This window comes from Bubalus kerabau, chromosome 16 (genome assembly GCF_029407905.1).
Source record: "Bubalus kerabau isolate K-KA32 ecotype Philippines breed swamp buffalo chromosome 16, PCC_UOA_SB_1v2, whole genome shotgun sequence".
Classification (NCBI taxonomy): domain Eukaryota; kingdom Metazoa; phylum Chordata; class Mammalia; order Artiodactyla; family Bovidae; genus Bubalus; species Bubalus kerabau.
This window is the reverse complement of record NC_073639.1, coordinates 64,471,865-64,478,081: the sequence shown is the minus strand read 5'-3', so window position 1 is coordinate 64,478,081 and position 6,217 is coordinate 64,471,865. Positions and strand designations below refer to the sequence as shown.

At 45.6% G+C, this 6,217-nt stretch overlaps 1 long non-coding RNA gene across 1 annotated transcript; it reads left to right on the top strand.

Annotated features, from left to right (window-relative positions):
• Window positions 1-1,932: 1,932 nt before the first annotated feature.
• LOC129630202 (uncharacterized) lies at window positions 1,933-2,688 on the top strand. The gene is made up of 2 exons (XR_008703596.1): window positions 1,933-2,152; window positions 2,450-2,688. It is a non-coding gene; the product is annotated as an uncharacterized LOC129630202 (long non-coding RNA).
• Window positions 2,689-6,217: the final 3,529 nt, after the last annotated feature.

The following is a 6,217-nucleotide window of genomic DNA, read 5'->3' as shown; positions in this document are numbered from 1 at the left end:
TCTTAAAATAATAATAATAAACCTGGGCACAGGTAAAAGTAGAAAAGGTGCTAAATAGTAAGGGAAGGACGAGTAAGGGCTCAGGATCCACTTGCCAGAGTTAACCACGTGGCCAAGTCTTAAGTCAGTGGGACAGGAAGCATACCCTGACACAGTAAACCGTGGCAAGAGTGCTGTGCTTAGTCGCTCAGTCATGTCCGGCTCTTTGTGACCCCATGGACTGTAGCCCGCCAGGTTCCTCTGTCCGTGGGGATTCTTCAGGCAGGAGTACTGGAGTACGTTGCCATGCCCTTCTCCAGGGGATCTTCCCAACCCAGGGATCGAACCCAGGTCTCCCACATTGCAGGCAGATTCTTTACTGTCTGAGCCACCAGGGAAGCCCTGGTGGGGGAAAGGGTGGGTGGCAAGGGTGGGGGAAAAAAGAAAGGCTACTAAACAAATAACCTATAACCATTGTCTGTAGGTACTACCTCCCTTAATTCTCATGATGGGTGCATGTGATTATATCATTTGATAGGTTTAAAAAAAAAAAGACAAAGAGTGAAGCTCAGAGGTTAGCAGTTTGACTAAACCTTGACTAAAGAAATTTCACTGGACTTCATTGTTCCTTAATTTCACATTTCCTTTAGTCCTCCTGCCACGTTTGTGCATATTTATTTTTCATGCAAAGAAATGTTTTATGATGCTTCCTCCCAGAAGCTCACCTATAAGCCCACAGCATTTATGTAAATACTTACATGATTAATATTACATGAGCCCTGTTCCTAATTTACTACAAAATCCAAGCTTGTCATCTTCAGAGCTGTGTCTCCCATAAGTAGAAAATTCCACTCAGCAATGAAACAAGTAAATATGAATTTATGTATGTAGTAGATACCGTGGGAAGTCCGCTCTCAGCCCACACCCTTTTTCTGCAAGCTGACGACTTCCTAGAGCAAGAATTTGCAACTCTCCACCCAATAGCTTCCCCTGCCTTAGCTCATAGGGTAGACCAGAAGTCCAGGAGTATCCCTCAGATAATGACAGGCTAGAGTTGGAAGCTACATGTGCCAGGTTCTTGTCCATCTGGAGAAATGACTCCAAAGCAAGTTATCTGTCACTTCTCAGAGATCCCCAGCAGGACTGAGCCTCAGTTTTCCCCAGCAGTAATCTGTTCATTAATGCATTTATATTGACTGCTTTCCTTCAAATTTTTCTACACCCTTACTGGTGCTTTCTGGAATCACTGCCCCCCCCACCCCCTGCTAAAGCAAAACAAAACAAAATACAAATTACTGGCACTCAGATCTTTCTTTATCCGAAGGTCTACTTTGGGGCATCTCCACCTAAGTCAACAGATGAATGGTTGGATGGCTTCAATGACTCAATAGACATGAGTTTGAACAAACCCAGGAGATAGTGAAGGACCGTGAAGCCTGGCATGCTGCAGTCCACTGGGTCGCAAAAAGTGGGACACAACTGAGCAACTGAACAACAACAACAAAAAAAATGTATTTGGCATTCTCCATCTACTTGCTAACGGCTTGCATTTTTTCATTTGTTTATTGCAAAATATTATTACCTTTCCCAGAAAGGGATTACTGAAGCTCTGTTGCAAGCTCTTGATATTGTCAAGAGAAAACTGTACCTTCCAGGACACTCTTCCAGGACACTGTTCCAGGATACCAGGTTGATTTATTCAATATGGAAACAAGAGAGAGAGAGGAAGCCACGGGGAAGAGAGTCCAGAACTCTAGCCACAGGGAAAGCTCCTGAACAACTGCTGGGCTTATGCTTCCTTCCGTTTCTGGCTCAGCTGGGTTTGGGAACATCATCCTTCAGAGCTCTAAAAACTAGACTAAGCACAATCCAGGCGAGGACCCGCTGTCAGGAAATTCCTGGTTCTGAGACTGGGAGGGCACTCGTGCTTGTTTAGGTTGCTTATCTGCTGGCCCCGTGTTCACCTCTTCCATGGTTCCCCTGACACCCTTGCCTTCCACGGCGTCACCACCGACTTCAAAGGCTTCTCCACCCTTGGAAGTGACTCTTGGGTGCGTGGGTGGCGGGAAGAGAGAGAGGAAGCAAGACTGCAGCCGCTGGCGGCTTGGCAAGAGAGGAAGGCTATTGCAGAGGCCAGAACTGCTCCATCCCGCAAGGGGGCCAAGACGTCAGGGTAAGTTAAGCAAGCACCACCTACCTCCCACCTCTGCCACAAGGCCAGGCCTCCCTTTCCTCCGGGTAGATCTTGACACTCTGAATTCATCATCCTGACCTGGCAATTTGATAGCTGGAGGGGAAAGTGGGCTTTGAAAACAGCCAACCAGGCTCGAATTAGAATCTAGGGCTCAACAGAGAATAACTTCTCTGTTGGGATCATCCATAAAATGGGAAATGACCGTATGGGCTTCCCTGGTGGTCCAGGGGGTGAGACTCCTCCTTAAAATGCAGGGGACATTGATTTGATCCCTAGTCCAGGAAGATCCCACATGTGGCAGAGCAACTAAGCCCCGTGCACCACAACTACTGAGCCTGCGCTCTGGAGCCCACGAGCCACAGCTACTGAGCCCACGTGCAGCAACTCCTGAAGCCCGCAGGCGCTAAGCCTGTGCTCCACAAGAGAAGCCGCCACAGTGAGAAGCCCACGCAACTAAAGTAGCCCCAGCTCCCTGCAGCTAGAGAAAATCCACGCACAGCAACAAAGACCCAGCACAACCATAAATAAGGAAATAAATATGTTTTTAAAAAAAACCTTGGAAATGACTCTTTCTTGCCTGATGTTTTGAAGGGCCAAATGAGAAAATGAAAATCATCCAGTGCTGATGACAGCCTAGCACATAGTAGGTACTTCCTAATTGCCGAACTGCATTGCTGCTCCTGTTATTACTACCTCCCCAAAAGGCCCTTGGCTGATTTCCCTTACTAAGCTTAATTCCATTTTTATGTTTTCCTCTCCTTTCCTTGCAAACCAGAATAAGTCATTCATCTTGCTCCCCTCCCAAATCCTTCCTTGCTCGAATATTCTCCTGGGGTTTTCTTAGAGCTACCACCTGGAATTATCCCAGTGGCCCTTATGTGAGGCAATAAGATCTGTCTTTATGAAAAAGACAGCCCCAGAAAAAAAAAAACAGTGGACACATTCTAGATGGGCCCCTCAGTCAGCCCAGAACAATATCCCCTCTATTGAGACTGTGTCGTAAATATCTTACTTGCTTATCCTAGACTAGAAAGTCGTCTCCCGGGCCAAGAGATTGCTTTTTTTCCCCTCCCATTTATTTATGGGGAAGACTTTTAAAACCTCACTCTTTGGGTCTGTAAAGCCTGTTATTGACATGGAAGATGGGAAGGTTCGACTAAGTTACCTTATTACTCAGTGCCTCAGTTTCCTCATCTGAAAATCTGGCATGTTACTATTACTGTTACTATTTCTGAGCACTAATCATAAAACAATTAAGAACCATTAATAATTATAGCAAGAGTAACAGTTCTCAGTTACGGAGGATTTTCTGTGTTCCAGGGAACTGTGCTCAGTATTTTGCTTCATTCATGTCCAACCATCCTCTGACTTGGAGGGTATCGTTAGCATCCCCATTTCTCAGATGAGGAAACAGGTTCAGACAGGTCACATAAACCTAATCAAAGTTATGTGGTAGTAAGAGCTAGAGTCCCTTGGACTGCAAGGAGATCCAACCAGTCAATCCTAAAGGAAATCAGTCCTGAATATTCACTGGAAGAACTGATGCTAAAGCTGAAACTCCAGTACTTTGGCCACCTGATGCCAATAGCCAACTCATTGGGAAAGACCCTGATGCTGGGAAAGATTGAAGGCAAAATAAGAAGGGGACAGCTGAGGATGAAATGGTTTAGACAGCATCACCAACTCAGTGAACATGAATCTGAGCAAACTCCTGGAGATAGTGAAGGACAGGGGAGCCTGGCGTTCTGCAGTTCATACGTGCTGCAGTTCATGGGGTCGCAAAGAGTGGAACACACAGCTTAGCGACTAAACAACAACAAACAAAGAGCTAGAGCCAGGACTTTAACCTAAGTCAGTGAGACTCAAACCCTTAATCACCCCCAACAAGCCACCACTCAGCACTGTTGCCATAGTGACCAAGGATCCAATAAGAAAACTCATAGAACATCAACAGCACCATTGGGTGGGATGGGGTTTGTCTTTCCTTCTATTATTTTTATTATAAGATCAGCTTACCCTAGTAACTACCAGCGCCTGCAGCCCAAACAGGCGGTAACCAGGGGTCACTGTGTGTTATCATCAGCCTCACCCAAGAAATAATAATACAACATCTGCACCTTGCCATGACCTCCCAGTCCCTTGGAGCTATGAGCAAGCTCATTCCTCTATAAAAAGAGAGAAGCCAAATTGGTTTTAAAGCAGCTGTCTTCATTATCTGGAGGCAAGGAAAAGCTTACAGTAGCCCCCTTGGCGTATGGCCCAGTTTGTCTGTTCCTCTGTGAACAACCCCAGAGTGGGTAACTGCTGAGTGAATTCTCTTAAGCCCAGTGGAAGGTGGACACAGGCCGACTCCAGCCTTGGTTTCATGTCCCCCAAGGTCCGCTGAGCAGCTATAGGCTGACCTCTGGAAGAACCTGCAGACAGAGGTTCAAATACACAGCTGGAAAGAGCTCCCTGGGGCCCAGATTAGACAGATCCAATGCTTTTGATTCCCACTGACTTAGGTTCAAATCCTGGTTCCAGCTTTTACTACTACATAATCTTGATGAGGTTTTTTACAACCTGTCTGAAACTCAAGTTTCCTCATCAGAGAAATGGGGATGCTAACGGGGGTGCTCTGCAAGTCAGAGAGTCGGAGGTGAATGAAGCGAGTGGCCAAGTGCTCTTGGGCTAAGTCAATAAAATTTCTCCCCTTAGTGTGCTCAGCTTGAGACTAGAAGCCTGATTCCTTCATCTTTCTCTCCTACAAGGAGACTGGCCCTTCACACGGTTGCCTTCTTCTCAAGCGTCAAATATGAACCTGGTTGCCACCACCTCTGAGAAGCCTTCCCTGATTACCTGACTTAAAGGAGACTCCCCCGGGTGTGCTCAGTTTATTTCCATTTCACCATGAGAAGTTACCGTTTTTGTTTAGTTGTTTGATGGCTTATTGCCAGTGTCCAATAGAGTAAAAGCCACAAGATGGCAGGTTCCTTTTCTGTCTCATTGACTTCCATGTTTCCAGAATCTAGAACAACACTTGGCTTGTAAACAAGATTTGTTGAATGAATGAATTCAACAAATGAAAAACTGCCTAAAGGAGAGATGGGAGATGAGCACTTGTTGCCATTAAGCTGGTGAAGGCAAAGAAAAATTGACAGACCAGCTGTCCTGTGAGTTTCCAGAACCTTCCTTGCTTCCTTACATCCCATCCCTGGCCCTTTTCTCTAACTCTCTGGGATGGTCAGTCCTGCAGACTCTGAGCTTTCGGGAACAAGGGCCATTGTTTCCTTTGACTTTTTTAAAAAATTTATATATATATATATATATATATGTATGTATAGTAGATTTACAACATTGTTAGTTTCAGGTATACAACAAAGTGATTCAGTTGGTTGATGGTGGTGGTGGTTTAGTCGCTAAGTTGTGTTCAACCCTTGAAACCCCATGGACTGTAGCCCTCCAGGCACCTCTGTCCATTGGATTTCTCAGGCAAGAATATTGGAGTAGGTTGTTCTTTCTTTCTCCAGGGGATCTTCCCAACTCAGGGATCAAACTCAGGTCTCCTGTACTGACAAGTGGATTCTTCACTGCTGAGCCACCAGGGAGCCCTAGTGATTCAGTTAAGCATACATACATTTTTTTTTTTTTCAGATTCTTTCCCTTTATAGTTATTACAAAATATTGAGTGTAGTTCCCTGTGCTATACAGTGGGTTTTTGTTGGTTATCTATTTTATATATGGTGATGGTGGTGTTTAGTCACTAAGTTGAGTCTGACTCTGAGACCCCATGGACTGTACCCCACCAGGCTTCTTTGTCCATGGGATTTCCTAGGCAAGAATACAGGAGTGGGTTGCCATCTCCTCGTCCAGGGATCTTCCTGATCTAGGATCAAATCTGCGTCTCCTGCACTGGCAGGTGGATTCTTTACTGCTGAGCCACCAAAGAAGTCCGGTTTTATATATAGTAGAGCATATATGGTCATCCTTTCGGTTTCAGTCCCTAATGGCATCACAAGGCCACGCACCTCATGGGGTGAGAGCAGGGCAGGCACAACAGACTTT